Here is a 21,817-nt window from a genome sequence, read left to right on the forward strand (position 1 = left end):
AAAGTAGAGCTACAAACACGTTCCTCAAGGACTTTGCCATGATTATGTTTACACTCTCAGCCTTGAGAATGATATTTAAGGCCCTTCAAGAAATTATGTCTGCCCTCTTTCTTAGCTTCCTCTCTTGCCATTCCTTCACATGTACCATATACTGAAGCCATTTTTAATATTAATATGAAAGCTTTCTATTGGACATGCTGATATTTCACACCTTTCATGTGCTGTTCCCTTCACCTAGAATGTCTTCCTGCTCACTCTCACTTTTTGACTACCTTATTATCTTGAGTCCCTAAGACCCAGCTTAAGTTTCACCTCCTCTTATAAGACTTGTAAGATTTCTCCCCACTTCCGTATCTCAAATTAGACGGGTCCCTGCTCTTAGCTCCTACAGGATCCTATGTCTTCCTCTATCACAGGACTCATCATACTGAATTGTTATTACTTCTTACCTCTTCCACTAGATGGTCAACTTTCTGAGTATCCGTAAGCTCTGCCTGGCATGTGACTGGTTCTCAAAATGTTTATTAAATGAATCAGTGTACTGATAAATTAATAAATATAGGTATACCACTAGTAGCACTTCTACAAGCTGTAAACCTCTGTCAATTGAACATTTTTTTCACTAACAACTAGAATATAGAAAAGGAAAGAAAAATTTTCCTTCAGAAAATTGCATAATTTAACAAAACTTGGAAAAGCAAGAAGAAAGGTTTATAAAATGTGCATCCACATGATGGAATTCATATCCATTAAAAATGTCTTCAGAAAGTTTGTGAAAATGGAGAAACACTGCAGAATCTAAAACTTTATGCATCATACGGTACTGGCTGGGGAAGGGACAGGGGAAGAGTTAGAAAGAAGCACATCAAAAATTGACAAGTTTTGGGGCGCCTGGGTGGCTCAGTCGGTTAAGCGTCCGACTTCGGCTCAGGTCACGATCTCGCGGTCCGTGAGTTCGAGCCCCGCGTCGGGCTCTGTGCTGACAGCTCAGAGCCTGGAGCCTGTTTCAGATTCTGTGTCTCCCTCTCTCTCTGACCCTCCCCCGTTCATGCTCTGTCTCTCTCTGTCTCAAAAATAAATAAACGTTAAAAAAAAAAATAAAAATAAATTAATTAATTAAAAAAATGGACAAGTTTCTCTGGATGTAAAATTGTGTGTGGATGGTTATTTATTTATTTATTTAGAGTGGAGGAGGGGCAGAGAGAGAAGGCTCCAAACCGTGAGACCATGACCTGAGCCAAAATGAAGGGTCAGACACTTAGGGTGCCTGGGTGGTTCAGTCATTAAGCATCTGACTTTGGCTCAAGTCATGATCTCAAGGTTCATGAGTTCGAGTCCCACTTAGGGTGAGCTCATGCCCCACTTCAGGTGAACACAAGCCCTGCTTTGGGTAAAAACAGTCCCTATTCAGATGAGCCCTGCTTCTCTCTCTCCCTCTTTTTTTAAATTTTTTTAATGTTTGTTTATTTTTGAAGGAGAAAGAGACACAGCGTGAGTGGGAGTGGGGCAGAGAGAGAGGGAGACACAGAATCTGAAGCAGGCTCCAGTCTCTGAGCTGTCAGCACAGAGCCCGATGCAGAGCTCAAACTCATTAGCTGTGAGATCATGACCTGAGCCAAAGCTGGACGCTTAACTGACTGAGCCACCCAGGTGCCCCTATCTCTCTCTCCCTTCCCCCCCGTCTCTCTCTCTCTGTCCCTTGTGGGATTCTTTCTCTCTCTGCCTCTCACTCCCTTGCACTCTCTCCCTCCCTCTCTCTCAAAAAAAAACAAAAAACAAAAATAAAAGAGACACTTAACCAACTGAGCCACCCAAGCACTCCTCTATGTGGTTATTTTTATGCCACTATTGTCCACCTTTTCAAATCTTATACAAAGAACATATATAATTTTTAGAATTTAAAATTTTTATTGTTAAAAAGCCACCAACCATGAATCTTCTAAATTCAAATGTTTAAAATAAGATAACGTACATACATGTATTTTCTTTCTAAGTCAGAAAGAAAGTAGACCATGGGGAAGACTTTGGTTCAAATAGTTCACAACACTGGTTACCAGGGATACCCTGGATAGTCTTTGGCAAGAATGTAAAATTAATGCCTTAAAGTGGGTGGGGGGAACATGAAGACAAAGTGAGACATTTTGTATGAGGTAAGTCTGTATCTTAGATAATCACTCCTAAATAAATTAGTAATAAATAAATAGCCAAGGTAAGATGCTGTGACAGATTCAGAAATTAATGAGAAATTTTCAAACCTAAAGGAACTTAGAGCAGAATAAATTGTGAAGTTGTTCTTTTATTATTTTTCCTCAAAATTCCTGCTACTATAGATTATTCACTCAGAATAACTATACCCCCAAATGTGAAACATTTGAAACATTTTTGGAACATATCCTTGACTTATCCTATAAGAATACTTTTATTGTCACCATACAGAGGGTAGATGAGAATAATTAAGTTATTATTATAAGGTCAAACTCGTTAAGCTGTTGCTGGTTTAATAATTTGGTATACAGATGACCTTTGAACAATATACAATGCAGGGGCTGGGTGCTGACCCCTGTTTAGTAGAAATCCATGTATAATTTTTTACTCCCCCAAAATGTAACTACTAATAGCCTACTGTCAACCAAAAGCCTTACCAATAACATAAACAGTTGAATTAATACACACTTTGTATGTCACATGTACTATATACTATATTCTTACATAAAGCTAGAAAAAAATGCTAATAAAAAATCAAAGAGAAAATAAATTTATAATACTGTACTGTATTTACCAAAAAAAAAAAAAAATACATGTATAAGTGGACCTATGCCTTTCAAACCTGTGTTGTTCAAGAGTCAATGGTAGTTACTTTCATGTAACTAAAATTGAATTCCAATCTTCTATAAAGACAGAAACCCACTTTATATCCATAAAAAAAATTAAATGGATGTTTCTAAGAATACTAACTTTAGAGCAGAGAAGATTTTGGAAGATGATCCCTTGAACCATATTGGAAAGTAGTATAAATCAAAATGCTATAAAAAGGGAATAACCAGATCTGACTCCAAAGGCAAAGACAACAAAAACAAAAACAAACAACTGGGACTACATCAAACTATAAAGCTTTTGTACAGTGAAGGAAACCATCAACCAAAATGTTAAGACAACCTACTGAATGGGGGCGCCTGGGTGGCTCAGTCAGTTAAGCATCCGACTTTGGCTCAGGTCATGATATCTCATGGTTTGCAGGTTTAAGCCCCACGTTGTGCTCTGTGCTGACAACTCAGAGCCTGGAGCCTGGTTCGGGTTCTGTGTCTCCCTCTCTCTCTGCCCTTCCCCGATGACACTCTGTCCCTGTCTGTCTTAAAAATAAATAGACATTAAAAAAATTGTTTTTAAAAAGACAACCTAGGGGCTCCTGGGTGGCTCGGTCGGTTAAGCGTCCGACTTCGGCTCAGGTCATGATCTCACGGTCCATGGGTTCGAGCCCCGCGTCGGGCTCTGTGCTGACAGCTCAGAGCCTGGAGCCTGTTTCGGATTCTGTGTCTCCCTCTCTCTGTGACCCTCCCCCGTTCATGCTCTGTCTCTCTCTGTCTCAAAAATAAATAAACGTTAAAAAAAAAAAAAAAAAAGACAACCTACTGAATGGGAGAAAATATTTGCAAATCATATATCCAATAAAGGGTATATATCAAAAATATATTAAAAACTCATACAACTTAATAACAAAATATCAAACAATTGGATTAAAAACGTGTAAAGGATCGGAATGGACATTTTTCCAAAGAAGACACACAGATGGCTAACAAGCACATGAACATCACTCATCATCAAAAAAATGCAAATCAAAACCACAATGAGATATCACCTCATTCCTGTCAAAATGGCTATTATCAAAAAGACAAGAAATAGCAAGTGTTGGTGAGTACATGGAGAAAAGGGACCCTTGTGCATTGCTGGTGGGAATGTAAACTGGTTCAGCCACTTTGGAAAACAGTATACGGGTTCACCAAAACATTAAAAAAAAGAAATACCATATGATTCAACAATTCCATTTCTGAGTATCCAAGGAAAACTAAAATACTAACTGAAGATATATACACCTGTATGCTCGCTGCAGAATTATTTAGAATAGCCAAGATACAAAAGCAACGTAAGTGTCCATCAATGGATGAATGGATAAAGAAGTCACACACACACACACACACACACACACACACTGGAATACTATTCAACCATAAAAAAGGAAAATCTTGCCATTTGCAACAACATCGATGGACCTTGTGGGTATTTTGCAAAGTGAAATAAGTTAGAGAAAGACGCAATCAGTATGATTGCACTTACATGTGGAATCTAAACAAACAAACAAACAAAACAAAACTCATAGAGAAAACAGTAGTTGCCAAAGAGTAGGAGGTGTGGGTGTAAGCAAAATGAGTGAGGGGGATTAAGAGTTATAAACTTCCAGTTACAAAATAAATATCCAATGGGGATATAATGAACAGCATTCGTGGCTATAGTCAATAATTTGGTATTGTATACTTGAAAGTTGCTAAGAGTAAATCTTAAAAGTTCTCATCATAAGAAAAACAAATTTGTAACTTTGTATGGTGACAGACAACTAGCCTTATGGTGGTGATTATTTTCCAAAGTATTAAATCAATGTTGTACAACCTGAAACTATATATGTCAATATTTCAATTAGTAAAAATGGAATATTCAAAGACCTCCTGTAAGTCAATAACAAAATGAGTAGAATAATACACAAAAGACTTGAACAGGAACTTTCTATTTATAAATGGATGACACTTATGATTTTATAAGTGGATGACCAAATGGTCAATATGCCTAAGAAAGGTCTTTAAAAAGGAAAACATGTATTGAAAACAGAATGAGATTGTGTTACAAACACACCAGATTGGCTAAATCTTAAAAAGTCAGTAAACTACAAGTGTTAAGAGAGATGTATAAGGAACTCATACACTACTGGTGTGGTTAAAAATTAATGAAACCACTTTGCAAAAATGTTTGGCAATATCTATTAAAGCTGAACATACTCATAGCCTCTGACCCAGAAACTGCACTTCTAGGAATATACCAAACAGAAATGCATACATGTATTCAATAAAGCGTATGTGTAAACCTGTTCATAACAGTATTTTTTTTTTCAAATTTCTATTTAAATTCTAGTTAGTTAATAGCAGTACTATTCTTAATAGCTCCAAACTACAACTCAAACGTCCATCAACTGTGAAATGGATGTATTGTGGTATATATTTTTTTCAGTATGTAAAAAATACTCTCAAAAATACTCTCAAAAGACAGAGTCGCATGAGCAGGGGAGGGACAGAGAGAGAGGGAGACATAGGATCCAAAGCAGGCTCTGTGCTGACAGCAAAGAGCCCCAATGCAGGGCTTGAACTTATGAACCATGAGATCATGACCTAAACTGACACTTAACCAACTGAGCCACGCCCCAAAGGTACATTTTTTACATGGAATGTTATATAGCATTGAGAAAGAATGAGCTACAACTATATCAACAATGTGAATAAATCTTGCAAACATAATACTGAGCTAAAGAAGCCAAACAACACACACACACACACACACACACACACACACACACACACATATGAATCCCTTTCTAAAAGTTCAAAAATAGGCATAACTAATCTATGATATTAGAAGTCAGATTCGAGATTACCTTCAGAAAAGGGGAAAGAGGAAGGAGTGACCAAGAGGAGACACAAGGGTAAGCTTTGGGGTGCTAATGCTCTATTAAAATCTTTATGGTGAAATTACAGGTATGATCACTTTGTGATAACAGAGCTATCCATTTATTATTATTTATTATTTGTGTATTTTTCTAACTTTCTTAAAAGTTTATTTACTTTGAGAGAGAGAGAGAAAGAGAGGGAGAGCGTGAGCAAGGGAAGGGCAGAGAGGCAGAGAGAGAATCCCAAGCAAGCTCCACACTGACAGCACAGAGCCTGACATGGGCTCAAACTCACAACCATGAGATCATGACCTGAGCCAAAATCAAGAGTTGGATGCTTAACTGACTAAACCACCCAGGCACCCCTGTGCACTTTTCTGTATGTATATTATACTTCAGTAAAAATGTCTATTAAACAATTGCTTTGCCAACGTGGAACAAATGGCTTTTCTTTGCCTTCAGAGGGGAGTCCTGAGAAGAGTACACCAAATACAGAAGTCCAGCCTAGAATGCAAAATCTGAATCTAGCATGGGGAAACATCACTCTAACCCCAGATGAGGAACCATGTATTTCAAAAGGGGAGGGAGAATTATATTCTTCAAAAATGTCAGTGTCGTGTGAGACAAAGAAAGGCTTGGAATCTTTCCACATCAAAGGAGATGAAAGAAACACAAAAGCTAAATGTAATACCTGCTTCTGAGAAAAGGAATAAAATTATAAAAGGTATTAGATTGACAGATCTAACTAGATGACAGTAATATTGTTATGAAGTCTACAATAAAATATTTAGACATAAATGGTCACAATGAATACAACTTATTCTCAAATGGTTCTGAAAAATAATTTCATATGTATGTATGTATGTATATATATGTATGTGTGTGTATATATATATAAAAGATTAATCTGGGTAAAGGATTTTAGTTGTGTTTTATGTACTATTATTATTCTTGCATATTTTCTCTAAGTTTAAAGTTACTTCTAAATAAAAAGATTTTAAAATTTTTAAAAAAGGGAATAACCAAAAATTCCAAATAAGGAGAGGATTTGCCTTACTGACTATTAAAACACATTACAAAACTAAAGTAATTTGGGCACCTGGGTGGCTCATTCAGTTAAGCATCTGACTTCAGCTCAAGCATAATCTCACAGTTTGTGTGTTCGAGCCCCACATCAGGCTCTGTGTTGACAGCTCAGAGCTTGGAGCCTGCTTCGGAGTCTGTGTCTCCCTCTCTTTCTCTGTCCCTCCCCCGCTTGTGCATGATCTCTCTCTCTCTCTCTCTCTCAAAAATAAACAAACATTTAAAAAAACTAGAGTAATTAAAGTTTAGTAAAACTTGAATTTATTATTATTAGCAAAGGATGACACTGAATAAAACATAATAGGGAGAAAAGAAATAAATCCAAGCATATATAAGAATTTAGTACCTAACATAGGAAATATTTCACATCATTGAAAAAAATGGCTAATTTGCTAAACAGTGCTAGAGTAATAAGCTAGCTGGTTTAATAAAGCTACCTCACAGATTATGAATTCTAGACAAGTTAAAGAATTGAACACAAATGCACACACTTGGCACATGTGCTCATACGCCAGAGAAGTGTTAATTAAAATTTTTTAAACAATCTTGAAGAAACAGACTTTCTAAGCCTGGTATACAAAACTAGGAATCAGAAAGGAAACTGTAATCACATAAAAATGAAAATTTCAATATAGGAAAAAGAAAAAGAACTTTAACTAGGTTAAATTACAATTCATCAATTAGGAAAAACTTCAATATCTATTACATAGAAAAATGTTCTATGTATGTTTCTAATATACAAAGAGCTCCTATAAATCAATAAGGGGAAAAAACACACCCCCCCCCCCAAAATCCAGGCATTCCAAAGAAAAAGGCCAATAAACACAGAAAAATATTTTCAAACTTACTAAATCTAAGTAATGCACATTAAAGGAATTTCGTATGTTTTTCATCATCATAAGAGATTAAATTGGTGAGTCTGAAGAAACAAGCATTTTACATAATTATTTCTCAAATAATAAAGTCCATGAGGGCAGAGAATGTGTCTTTTTCACTACTATATCCTTATAGCTAGCACACTGGTGTGCTAATAGACACAAATATCTGCTGATGACTAAATTATGGTATATGCATATTATGATATAGATCTATATTTATTATGATAAAAAGATATTCAGGGAGCATCAAAATATGTGAGGCAAAACTGATAAAATTGTAAGAAGAAACAGATGAATCCTCTATTATGGTTACAGACTTTAACATCCCTCTAACAGAAATACAGGTCCAGCAGGCAGAAAATCAGTAAAGACAGTGTTGAATTAAATAGCACCATGAGTGGCACCTGAGTGGCTCAGTCAGTTAAGCCTCAGACTTTGGCTCAGGTCATGATCTCACAGTTCACAAGTTTGAGCCCCACATCGGGCTCTATGCTGTCAGCATGGAGCCCACTTCGGATCCTCTGTTCCCCCCTCTCTCTGCCTCACCTCCGCTTGCTCTCTTTCTCTCTCTCTCTCTCAAAAATATATAAACATTTTAAAAACAAGTAAGTAAATAGACCATTAATAAACTGGACATAATTGACAGACTACTTCACCCAACAAAAATAGATTACACATTATTCTTAAGTTCACATGGAATATTCACCAAGAATGACCAGATTCTGGGCCATAAAACACCTCTTAACAAATTTAAAAGAATAGAAACCATACATTTGTTCTCACCACAATGGAGTTAAACTAGAAATCAGTAACAGAAAGTTGGCTGCAAAATCTCCAAATACTTGGAGATTAAACAAAATACTTCTAAATAACACAAGGCCAAATAAGAAACATCAAGAGAAATTAAGAAATGTTTTTAACTAAATGAAAATGAGAATACAACTTAAAATTTGTGATATGCCGCAAAATTCCCTTAAAATTTACAGGGAATTAATAGCATTGGGAATGCCTATATTAGAAAAGAAGAAAGATCTAAAATCAATAACCTAAGCCTCCACCTTAGGAAATCAGAAAAAGAAGAGCATATTAAGTCTAAAGTAAGCAGAAAAAAAAAGAAATAATAAAAATTAAGGCAGAAAGAAAGAAATCAGTAGAGAAAAGCAACAAAACCAAAGCTGATTCTTTGAAAAGATCAATAAAATCTACAAGCCTACAGCCAGGCTAACTAAGAAAAAAAAACAGAGAGAGAGAGAGAGAGAGAGAGAGAGAGAGAGAGAGAGAGAGAGAGAGAGAGAGAAAACACACAAATTACTAACATCAGAAATGAAACAGGGGACATCACCACAGATCCCATGGCCATTAAAAGGACAATAAAGGAATATTATGAACAGTTCTATGCTCACAAATATGATAACCTAGATGAAATGAAGCAATTCCTTTAAAGACAGTTTGCCAAAATTCACACAAGTAGACAATTTACATAGGTCTATATCCATTAGAAAAATATGAATCAACAATTAATAACCTTCCAAAAAAAAAAAATCAGGCTCAGATGGTTTCACTGTTGAATTCTACCAAATATTTGTACCAATTCTCTATACTCTCTCCCAGTAGAAGCAGAGAAAATACTTCCTAATTCATTCTATGAGGTCAGCATTACCCTAATACCAAAATCGGACAAAGACATTATTGGTACTGGCAAAAGAATAGACAAATAGATCAATGGAACAGAATAGAGAGCCCACAAATAGACCAACATAAATACAGTCAACTGGTCTTTGACAAAGGAGTAAAGGCAATACAATGGAGCAAAGACAGTCTTTTCAATAAATGGTGCTGGAACAACTGGACATACACATGCAAAAAAAAAAAAAAAAAAAAAAAGGAGCTGGACAAGACCATACACCTTCTACAAAAATTAACTCAAAATGGACTGTAGACCTAAATGTGAAACACAAAACTATAAAAATCCTAGAAGATGACATGGAAGAATACCTAAATGACCTTCAGTATGGCAATGACTTTTTAGACATAGCACCAAAGGCACAAACCCTTAAAAAAAATAACTGGTAAACTGGACTTCATTAAAATTAAAAACTTCTCAGGGCACCTGGGTGGGTCAGTCAGTTAAGCATCTGACTTCCACTCAGGTCATGACCTTGTGGTTTGTGAGTTCAAGCCCCACATCAGGCTGTGTCCTGACAGCTCAGAGCTTGGAGCCTGCTTTGGATTCTGTGTCTCCCTCTCTCTCTCTGTCTCTCTCTGTCTCTCTCTCTCTCAAAAATAAATATTAATTTTTTTTATTTAAAACTTCTCTATGAAAGACAATGTCAAGAGAATGAAAAGACAAGCCACAGACTGGGAGAAAATATTTGGAAAACACACATCTGATAAAGGTGTGCTATTTAAAATATACAAAGATGTTTAAAACTCAATAAGAAAATGAACAACCTAATTTTAAAATGGTCCAAAGACCTAAACAGATTCACCTCACCAAAGATGGAAAATAAGCATATGAATATATTCTCCACATACGCTATCCAGGAAATCAAATTAAAACAATGAGATACCACTACATACCTATTAAAATGGCCAAAATCCAAAACACTGATAACACCAAATGCTGGCAAGGATGTCAAGCAATATGTACTCTCACTCATTGCTGATGGGTATGCAAAATGTTACAGCTACTTTGGAAGACAGTTTGGCAGCTTCTTACAAAACTAAACATACTCTTAGCATATGATTTAGCAATGGTGCTCTTTGGTATTTACCCAAAATGAAATGAAAACAATCCACACAAAAACCTGCACACAGATGTTTATAGCAGTTTTATTGGAACTTGGAAGCAACCAAGATGTCCTTCAGTATGTGAACAGATAAACTATAATACATTCAGACAAAAGAATGTTACCCAGGCACCTAAATGAGCTATCAAGCCATAAAAAGATATGAAAGAAAACTAAATGTATATTACTAAGTGAAAGAAGCCAATCTTAAGAGGCCACTGTATGTCAAACTGTACATTCCGGGAAAAGGCAGAACTACAGAAACAGTAGGGGCACCTGGGTGGCTCAGTTGGTTTAGCATCTAACTCTTGATATTGGCTCAGGTCTTGATCTCCCAGATCATGAGATGGAGTCCCACCACACTGGGCTCCATGCTGAGTGTGGAGCCTGCTTGGGATTCTCTCTCTCTCTCTCTCTCTCTCTCTCTCTGTCTGTCTCTCTGTCTCTCTCTCTCTGCCCTTCCCTCACTCTCATGCCCTCTCTCTTACACACTCTCAAAATAAATATTTTTTAAAAATGTTTTAAAAACTACAGAAGCAGTAAAAATATATGTGTTTGTGAGGGATTGGGGCTGTAGGCGTAAAGATGAATAGGCAGAACACAGAGGATTTTTAGGCAACTGTTTTTAGATTTTTAGAAACTATTCTCTAGAATACTACAGTTGTAGATACATGTTATTATACATTTATCCAAACCCACACAATGTACACTAAAAGTGAACCCTAATATATAAACTATGGACCTGGAGTGATAATGATATGTGACTGTAGGTTTGACTGTAATAAATGTACCACTCTCGTGCAGGATGTTGGTTGGGGGTGGGGGGGTTGTGGTTCTGTGTTTTGTGGGACAGGAGGTAATGTAAGAACTCTGCTCAATTTTGCTATGAACCTAAAAAGTTAAAGTTTACTAAATTTATATAGAGTAAGGTAAAGGAAGAGAGAATAGTATAAATACAATTTACACATCTATATGCGTATTATATATGTATATAGAATTGCACACACCACAAAATATGGAAAAACAATGTCTAGAAGTCCACACTAAATGTAGAACTCTCTAAGACATGAAATGTCATATTTTCTTAATTTTTTGTACTTTATTATTCAAACTGTTTATATTGAACACATTTTAAATTAACAAAATATTCAAAAAATGCTCCCATTAAAAATTGAATACAGAACATTACAAATGTGCCTGAAATTGCTTGACTAAGAAGTCTACAGAGAAGAAAGACATTCTATTACAAAATTCCTAAGCAGACTGTAAGAAAGATAAAATGCTGACAGAGTGCTTTTTCCTTTTTAAGATAAACAATTTTATTTTTCCTGTTCTTAAAGACATCACACTCAGCTATTTAGTCATGTAGAAAACTTAACTTCCTCAATATAATTCCCTATGGCAGTTTTGGCTGAATAAAATGAATTAGAGGAAATCCCTAGTTAATTCATAATTTTTGTTTCTCTTTAAAATAATAGTGAGATTTGGAAAGAGGAAAAGGAATAAATTAATAACTGAGTCCATGCAGTCTATTAAAATGTCTTTTTTACACCTGTGTGAGATAAGCCAAGGAAAGGCAAGACAAACAGTACTTTTAGTTTAACTAAACTGAGCAAAAAAATAAATAAATAAAACCACAATGAACTTTGACAGCAGTCTCATTGCAAAATTCTAAACTATCCTCACCCACAAATTCCCTTTCCAAAAACTTTCCTAATTTTTAAAAAAAATTAAAAATGAATTAAAATTCATTCTATCAGGTATAAAGTGATGATTTACTCATTACCTATTATATTTCAATCTCTTTTGTTATCTAAAATACCTGGTTTCACTGCTGCAGTGATCAAAACAATATGCCAAAATTCTTGTTTATTTTATGTAGTGCTGTCAGAGCCTCAGTCTGGAAAACCATCAAAATAACACTGTTCCCAATTTCCACTTTGAAGAAGGGATTTATACATATTTCTTGAAGTTTAGAGAAATAAGTAACTTTTTTCAAGTAGACTTTATTAATGCATACTACAATAAATCTTACCATCCATCATTCCCATATTTCTGTTCATTACTTACATTCTGACAAATCCATTTTAATTAAAAAATAGCAGTGAAGAAGAGAAAATTCTATTTTATTTTATCTTAGTAAACATAAAGCTATCAGATGAGGTTTATTCCTAAACTTTACTGTTAATTATGTGAAAAGCAGAGTGAAGACTAAGCAGAGTTCTTTTGGAAAGCAGAGCTACAACCCTTGATATGAAAATCATCGATTGAGACCCAGATGTCATTTTTAGAGAGTCACTTTTCTAACCATAACCATGCATTAAGACAGTCGATAAATTATAAACTGATAAATGTAAAGGGTACTCAAATCAATGCCCTTGAAGGGCAGATGAAGGTAATCAGCCTCTCTCATGTGGCAGTAGACAGAATATTTTATCCACTGAGAATTTAAAGCCAAGTAAAAGCTCCTGACAGAACTTCAGGAACTGATTCTACAGAATATATCTCAGTCACATAGTACAACCGACAAAAACACTGCAGATTTACTGGATTTGCGTATGCTTGGGCATCTTCCCCAAACGGTATTCTGCAGCAAAATGAAATATAGATATTGATTTAGAATTTTTATGTGCTTTTAGCTATACCATCAAATAAAATGAACTGTGAGGTCCATTCTAAGTTTTCATCTACTGTAACCTTTTCTACCTGCTTGCACTTTTAGTAACAAATTATTAATCCCTTGTCTGACCTTGAATGTCTCTCAATATGTTGGTCTGTCATCTCTGCTCTCTTATTGCCCTCCATCTCAGTTCTTTGCAGAAACATCAATTACTGTATCCATTTCTATTCTCTCTTTTCCTATATTTGCCAATCTTCTATCTTCCTACACTGAACTTGGTAGTCTAACAATGTTGTTTGTAAACCTAGCATGTTTATTTCTTTTAAAAAGTCACCAATATGAAGAAAGGGCGAACACTGGTAATATTTATTTGGATTGTCCCCTTTCAGAGCTAAGGGTTAGGCAAAGTAGATGATAGTAAGAGATAAGGATAAAAAAGACTGAGAAAAGGAACAGATATATAATAAGGGCAGGACTCACATATTAAGAAACTGGCTTTTAAAAGAAGGATGAGGGGCGCCTGGGTGGCTCAGTCGGTTGGGCGGCCGACTTCGGCTCAGGTCATGATCTCGCTGTCCGTGAGTTCGAGCCCCGCATCGGGCTCTGTGCTGACCGTGCAGAGCCTGGAGCCTGTTTCGGATTCTGTGTCTCCCTCTCTCTCTGACCCTCCCCCGTTCATGCTCTGTCTCTCTCTGACTCAAAAATAAATAAACGTTAAAAAAAAAAAAATTTTAAAGAAGGATAAAAGGGGCACCTGGGTGGCTCAGTCAACTGAGCATCTGACTTCAGCTCAGGTCATGAGTTCGAGCTCTGCATTAAGCTCTCTGCTGTCAGCACAGAGCCCATTTTAGATCCTCTGTCACCCTCTCACTCTGCCCTTTCCCTGCTCACAGGCTCGTGCTCTCTCCCTTTCTCTCTCAAAAATAGTAAAAAAAAACAAAAAACAAAAAAAAAAAACAACCCATTTTTAATAAGATAGTTTTGCCTTAAGGATACATCTTACAAACATTCTTTCGACTCCTCAGGATCACACCCTCCTGGTAAAAACACTACATGAATGCACAGCTACTTTACAATGATAATGCAAATAAAAGGTACTACTTATGCATTCTTCTCTTAAATCTAGTAGAAATTACAAAGAAGACACTAAGTACTGAGCATTCATTTACCCTCAAATGTGGCCTTGCTATCAAGTTCCTACAGGCAAAAGCCTCCATTTGTGCAGTACATGTTCAGACTGTAAAGTCGTCATCATAACAATCTAAACAGGATATAAGGAGTTTAAATGACCTCATTTACTTGAAAATTATAGTAAGAAGTATTAATGATACTTGGCCTGCCTTAAGTATTCCTTGGATCTTCTTGATCTTATCTCTAAGATCATATAATACTTACTTCATCTTGATCTTATCTCTAAGAAGCATAGAATATTTACTATAATTTGATAAATAAATTTTAATAATATCACATAACCTCTGGGGTCTGTAAGTCTGGGGTAACTATGAATGGTTGGAGCCTCCATACTTCAAAATACAACTTTGCAAGCGGTTAAATATGTAGTCTGGATATAAGAAGCAACATACAGGGTCAAATCATTTAATTGACAAAATTAACCTAACCTCTACAAGTATGGAAGGATTTCAGAATCTCAGGATTCAAAGGGAATTTACCAAGTATCTAGTAACCAGAGAGTAGTAATATTAATAACAGTTCTTAACCATTTTTTCCCACATAATGCACTCCAATCTATCAGTAATCTCTCCTAACCTACAGTGTACAATGAAAGAAAATGTGTGAATTTCAAAAATTAAAAAAACAAAACAAAACACTCCCACCCACCGGAATCTAACCTGCTGTCTGGTTCAAACTCACTCACTAATCATTAATCATATTCAACCACCTATATAGCAGTGAGATCTCCTTTACAACATCCTAGCCAAGTGCATTCACCCAGCTTCTAGGGAACACCTCCAAAACAGGGCGCTCAGTACTTAATGAGCTTTAAGTACTGAGCTATAAATTTAAAAGCCTGATAGTGTTTTAACGTTTTACTTTTATTTTTGAGACAGAGAGAGACAGAGCATGAACGGGGGAGGGGCAGAGAGAGAGGGAGACACAGAATCGGAAGCAGGCTCCAGGCTCTGAGCCATCAGCCCAGAGCCCAACGTGGGGCTCGAACTCACGGACCGCGAGATCGTGACCTGAGCTGAAGTCAGACGCTTAACCGACTGAGCCACCCAGGCGCCCCAAGCCTGATAGTGTTTTAAACTATTTTTCTTTACTAACATAATTATTCTAGAGTATCCATATAACTATATTATTCCAGCTCATTTTATAAATTCTTTTAATGTTTGTTTATATTTGAGAGAGAGAGAGAGAGAGAGTGTGCACGAGCCAGGGAGGGGCAGAGACAGAGGGAGACAGAATCTGAAGCAGGCTCCAGGCTCTGGACTGTCAGCACAGAGCCCGACATGGGGCTCGAACTAATGAGCCATGAGATCATGACCTGAGGTGAAGGCGGACACTTAACCCACTGAGCCACCCAGGCGCCCCATTCCAGCTCATTTTAAACAACTTCACTTGTCTGAAAGACATATGGAACCGAAAGTCTGTATCCTTTTAATTTCTACCAACTGATCCTGGTTGGGCCTTCTGAAACTAATCTGTCTTACATTTGATAACCCATCATATAAAGACCTCCCATACCCTCCCACCCACCTCCCAGCTGCATCATCTCTTTTCCACATTAAATATTCTCAATTTCTTCAATTAGTCAGAAGACTGCTATATGAGTGTTAATGAGGGTCTCAGTCAGAATACTGGTAAGGGGATAAGAAATGAGATATAAGCAACAAGGTGACATGGTAGAACTACCAACATCATACAAATATATGAATGTTTATATACGTACATACAGGAAACACTAAAGTGACTCTGAGATTTCAGGTCTGATGTCTAGGAGGATAATAATGCCATTAACAGAAACAGTTAACCCAATAGGAGAAGGCTAAAGGGGAAGATGGGAAATTCAATTTCAGACAGTGATTTTGAGGTTTAACATGTAAATATGGATAAGACCTTTTCCAAGTCCCATTCCATTAGTTTACTTCTACTACAAAAAGGTGCATCCATATTATTGAGACTAATAATTATACCTCACTTAAACACAAAATATCACATTAATTCATTCATCAAGTATTTGGTTACTTTCATAAGGAACTATGGGAGATACAATGAGCCATGAAACCCAGTTCCTGACCCCATTAAACTTACATTCTAATATGAAAGATGTTTATAACTAACCAGAACTCAAGACAGAACATGGTATGTCTCACAGTAGAAATATAAAATGTTATAATTATTCAGAGAAATATTTTCCCCCTTTCCAATGAGAATATTCACATATGAAAAAAATCACACACAGTCACAACTGGCACTCTTCAAATACAAAGACCAAGGACACACAAATAACATAAATCTTACTATTCTGGGTATAAATGAGGATAACACTAGCCATATTCCTTAGGAATGTGCTAAAGTACCCTCAACAATTATGTCTATTGTTAAAGATTAATGCTTGAATTGTATCATCACTCAAAAGAAGAGCATTGTTTAAAATGTTCACAAACACAATTGTTTTGGCTTATAAATGGAATTGTTTGATGTCATTTTCTCATCATTCCTAATTTTAAACAATAGTGTATCAATTTGAAAATAGAGCTACAAGTTTACAGCCTTACAAAGATAAAAACTGCATATTTTCTACCTGATATAACTATTCTGGAGTTCCCTATAACTATATATTATTGCTGAAGTTTTAAATTATTATGGCTACTTTAGTCATTTTACTAGATAACTTACAGAGTCTACAAAAAATTAGTTTAGTAAGATCTTTATATTTTTAATTGAAAACATAATCACAGAAAAAAAATTCAAATGACTTGGAACATATAATTTGACTATACATCTTTAGTGGAATATAGTCTAAGGACATAAAATGGCAAAGAAATCTTTAAGTGGTAAATCTGTTGTTGGAGAGTATCAGTATAGTAATTCCAAAACTAACTTAAATGTTTTATAGGATAGATGGGTAAATATATTAATACAGTTTTGAATCGGAATTCTCCCTGTAGGAAAAGGGAGATACAAATATGAACTGACAGAAGGTGAAGATAAACTCTGTGGTTCTGAATCCGAATTGAAAGCATCCTATAAATTCATGATTTCTTTTAAAAAATGTGTGTGTGTGTGCGCGCGCGCGCATGTGTGTCCATTTATTTAAAGAGCCTAAAAGCAGTGATACTCCAGTAGCAGTGAGTATATTCAATGCCCAAATCTTGGTTTCTGAGTACTGTTTTCCAATAAATTGAACCAGGACTCCATTGCAAAATGGCTAACTCCAGGTCTTAAGCAAGGAATATACAAGGTGAGCCTGGAACATCTTTTGTACAAAAAATTAAGAATATGCCCAAATACCAACATGGACATATGCAAAGGCCATAGGAACTGGCTTGAAGGGACTAATCAGATTTGAGATAATTTAATCATCAAAAAAAGAATAACAGTGAGGCACCTGACTGGCTCAGTCGGTAGAGCATGCGACTCTTGATCTCTGGGTCATGAGTTCAAGCTCCACATTGGGCATGGACCCTACTTTAAAAAAAGAAAAAAAAGGGGGGGAGGGGGGACACTTGGGTGGCTCAGTCAGTTGAGCATCCAACTCTTCATTTTGGCACAGATCACGATCTCACAGTTCGTGGGTTTAAGCCCCTCATTGGGCTTTGTGCTGGCATCTGTGCTGACAGCTCAGAGCCTGGAGCCTATTTCGGATTCTGTCTCTCCCTCTCTGTCTCTGTCCCTCCCCCTCTAGCACTCTCTCTCTCTCTCAAAAATAAATAAACATTAAGAAAAAAAAATTTAATAAAAAAATCTACAAAACAAAATAGCCTAGAGTCTTCAAAAATATCAGTCTTGAGGGGCGCCTGGGTGGCTCAGTCGGTTAAGCATCTGACTTCAGCTCAGGTCATGAACTCGTAGCTCATGAGTTCAAGTCCTGTGCTGGGCTCTGTGCGATGACAGCTCAGAGCCTGGAGCCAGCTTTGGATTCTCCCTCTCTCTGTTCCTCCCCCACTCATACTCTGTCACTCTGTCTCAAAAATAAAAAAAATTTTTTTAATTAAAAAAAATGTCAGTCTTAAAAGACCAAAAAAAAAAAAAAAAACAGGAAGGAGGAAGAATAAAACAAACATGACAACTAAGAAAATTCATAATCTCTGATTGGATTCAGTATGTTTTTTAAGCTATAAGGGAGGTTACTGATAAACATTTGGATAAATTCAAATTTTTTAATATGGCCTATACATTAAATAATATCAATCAGGGTTAAATTACTTGGGTGTGCCCACAGCATTATAGCTATGTAGGAAAATGTCCTAATTCATACGAGATGTATGGCGAAGAATTTAGGAGTGAAGTGTCATGATGTCTCCAACCTCAGTTTCCAATGGTTCAGCATGAAAAAAAAAAGCATGCATGTGTGTGTATTTAGAGAGAGAAAAAACAAATGAGGTATAATGTTAACAACTAGTGAATCTAAGTAAAAGATGTGCAGATATTTGCTGTACTATTCTTTCAGCTTTTTTATAGGTTTGAAACTTTCAAAAGAAAAAAGTTGGAAGAAAAAGTAGGGTGGAAATTAAATTTACTTTCATGCAGCTGATCAGGCTATATTAAGTCTAACTTATTCATCCTATCCATAAGTGCTAAAATCAAGTATGAAGTTCAGAAAGGTTTAGCTAAAAATAAAAGTACTAATTCTAACAAATAATAAGTAATTACAAACCAAGACACCATTAGTTTCCTATGATAGCTGTAGACTAAACATAATATCTGACGAAAATTCTTAAAAGATGACATGTGGTAAGTCATCTAGGACAATTATAAATTAGCAGAACTATGCTAAGTAATATTTATTCCAAATCCAAATATGACTAGCCAAATTCTTTCTCCAATTGGGATCTATTAGTTACAAGGATCTCTAAAATTAAAATGTTAATACAGATACACAGATAATTTCAGACCACATATCTCTAATAAAAATAAACACAAACTCTGTACCAGTAATTTTGTTAACCTATGCATATATTACATATCATTTAATCCTTTTAACAACTCTGTAACACAGATACTAGTATTATCCTCATCTTACAGATTAAGAGGAAAAAAGGCTTGGAAGACTAAATAACTACTACAAGGTCATACTGCTAGTAAATAGCAAAACACATCTTGAATCCAGGCAGTCTGACTCCAGAGCCCATGCTCTTTGCTCTTCCACTGCTTTACTATGAAATGTAAAATTTTAAAAATAAACTGTACTGATTCAAAATTTATGAAAAATTACACAAAGGAGCCATTTCAAGGAAAAATCAAAAGCATGCCTTTCTTCCCAAATACACATTTAAATTTACATATACACTAACTGAATGAAAAAGCTAGAATTTAACCAGAAGCCCAATGTATTGCCAAATCCCACGTGAAAATAAAGATCATATATAACTGTACTCAGTTACCTATTCATATATATGGCTGAATGTTACATATAAATTCAAAACGAATACCAACATGCTTTCATCTAGAACTTTATCCCTGCTCTCAAGAAAAAAAAAAAAACTGAAAAAATTTATTTCAGGTACATCATTCCTCAAATATACTTAATTAAAACAATGACATAAAAGAAAAAAAAAAGAATAAGCAATTAACCTTGAAAACTAATGCCACCATAAAAAATATTAACAAATAAACCATGTCCCTCCAAACCTGGTCATCTTACAGTGTTCGCTTAGTGAACTATACCACTATCCATCCAGTTACATAAGCCAAAAACCTAGTGGTGGCAGCACCTTCCTCTTCCTCTTTCCTCATGTCCAATCCATCACCTCGTTCCACCTCCTAAATATCTCTAAATCCATCACTTCTATCTTCACCACCATCTGGCCCAAGATATAATCGTCTCTAATCTGGCCTCTTCCCATCCACACTGCTGTCCCTCTTGTAAACAGTGTTTCCTCTGTATAACATCAAGTCCTCTCTTATAGCACTTACAATAGCTGGAACTTTAAATATCTTTGAACATTTGATTTATGTCTGCCTCCCCTGTTACACAGTAAGTTCTATGAGGGTAGTTCTGTGATGAAGCTCGCCATTTCATCATTGTGACCGAGAAGAGTGCCCAGTTAATAAATAAATGCTAAATAACTGAATGCATGTCAAAGATTGCAAGTTTATTTATAAACAGGGGGGAAAATGGTTATAAGGTCCACCAACCATTATAAGGAGTATTTCATTTCATCATTTCTAGATCACACATTTTCACATTTTAACTCTGAAAATGAATACAACTTATAGTTGACGATCTTTGTTTAATTGGCAATATTTTCTTCTTTCATAGTGATTCATAAACAAAGGTGTATCTTGGAATTTTTTCTAAAACCTCATGATTTGATGAAATAAGTAAATAAATCTACAACACACCTGGTCCAATCAGTTCAAACTTGGTAATGTAGCCTCCCTTCTCCTTTGGCCACCACCCTACTCCCAATATTTAATAATTAACAGAACCTACTGGTTCTTTCATCAACAGCTATCAAATGCATTCCTGTCTTCCAGTCCCACTATAATAACAGTAGATCTATCTAATCCCTCTTTGCTTCATATCTGAACTCTTGTCATAGCTTCATTCATTTAAACATTTGCTTCAAATTCAACCAATACTGCGCACTTGTGTGTGCAAGTTACTGAAAAGCAGTCCAGTTATCTGTCCCTCCCTCTCCCCTGTCTCCCTTACAATTCAGAATTTTGTTATTTTTATGCCTCAAGCTAAAATCACTTTTCTTCAAGTTTCTACCTACCAATTCTATATACACTATTTTAGTTCTACATTAAATCCCATCTTCTTCATTAAATCTTTCCTAGTTAATCTCTTTTTTCAACTTTAACATTCTAAAATACATAAAATCTAATGCATATTGGCTATATTTGCAGCTTCTTGAAGGCAAGGTTTACATGCCATACATTCTGCTATAGTGTAAGCTCCCCAAGAACTTACTTTTGTCTCTTTTGTTCACTGTTATATCTCCAGCACCTAGAAGAGTATCTGGTACATAACAGCTGCTTCAATAAATACTTACTGAATTAATGCTCCTTATATATTCCAGGGTAGAGAATACATCTTGGCAGCTGTGGTTGAGTGGGAAGAGTCAAATGACCTGGACTAAATGACTTGAACTCTTTGAGGTTCAGTTTCTCAATCTGCTAAATGTAACTATTCAGCAGCTCACGAAGTTGTTATATTAAGTGCAGTAATGCTTTAATAGCATCTACTACAGAGCTGAGAACAACAGGATGCTCTCAATAAATGTTTTGATGATTTTGTCATGATCGCTAAATAGTAAGACATATTCAGTGGATGCCTACTAAATCAACAAAATCTCAAGAAAATATAAAGTTTGAGTAATGTCTAGCCCCTTAACATTTATCTAATCAAGAATTCTATGAGTGAATTACATATGAAATATTATATATTTAGCTCCAAATTGTAAGCATGGCTGAAACCATTTCTGATTAGGAATAATTCCCATTTGACAGGGTACAAGTATTAATATTTATATTTTACTGACATATACAGATTGTATTTAAATGCTTAAAGAAGAACAAAAGTTTTACTGTTAGGATTTCCATAGTG

The 21,817-nt window shown here is 35.7% G+C and overlaps 1 protein-coding gene across 5 annotated transcripts in view; it reads right to left on the reverse strand.

Moving 5' to 3' along the window:
* ATG4C (autophagy related 4C cysteine peptidase) overlaps positions 1 to 21,817 on the reverse strand; it is a 96,156-nt gene that overhangs the window by 72,785 nt on the left and 1,554 nt on the right. The window contains exon 2 of one of the 5 annotated variants that reach the window (XM_019449042.2): positions 15,796 to 15,896. The exons of the other annotated variants lie outside the window; for them this stretch is intronic. The gene's annotated coding sequence lies outside the window, so the exon portion shown is untranslated. The remainder of the gene's footprint in view (positions 1 to 15,795; positions 15,897 to 21,817) is intronic. 5 annotated transcript variants of the gene reach the window in all.

Source organism: Panthera pardus, unplaced genomic scaffold, assembly GCF_024362965.1.
Source record: "Panthera pardus isolate Hobbes unplaced genomic scaffold, ASM2436296v1 HiC_scaffold_11, whole genome shotgun sequence".
Taxonomy (NCBI): Eukaryota; Metazoa; Chordata; class Mammalia; order Carnivora; family Felidae; genus Panthera; species Panthera pardus.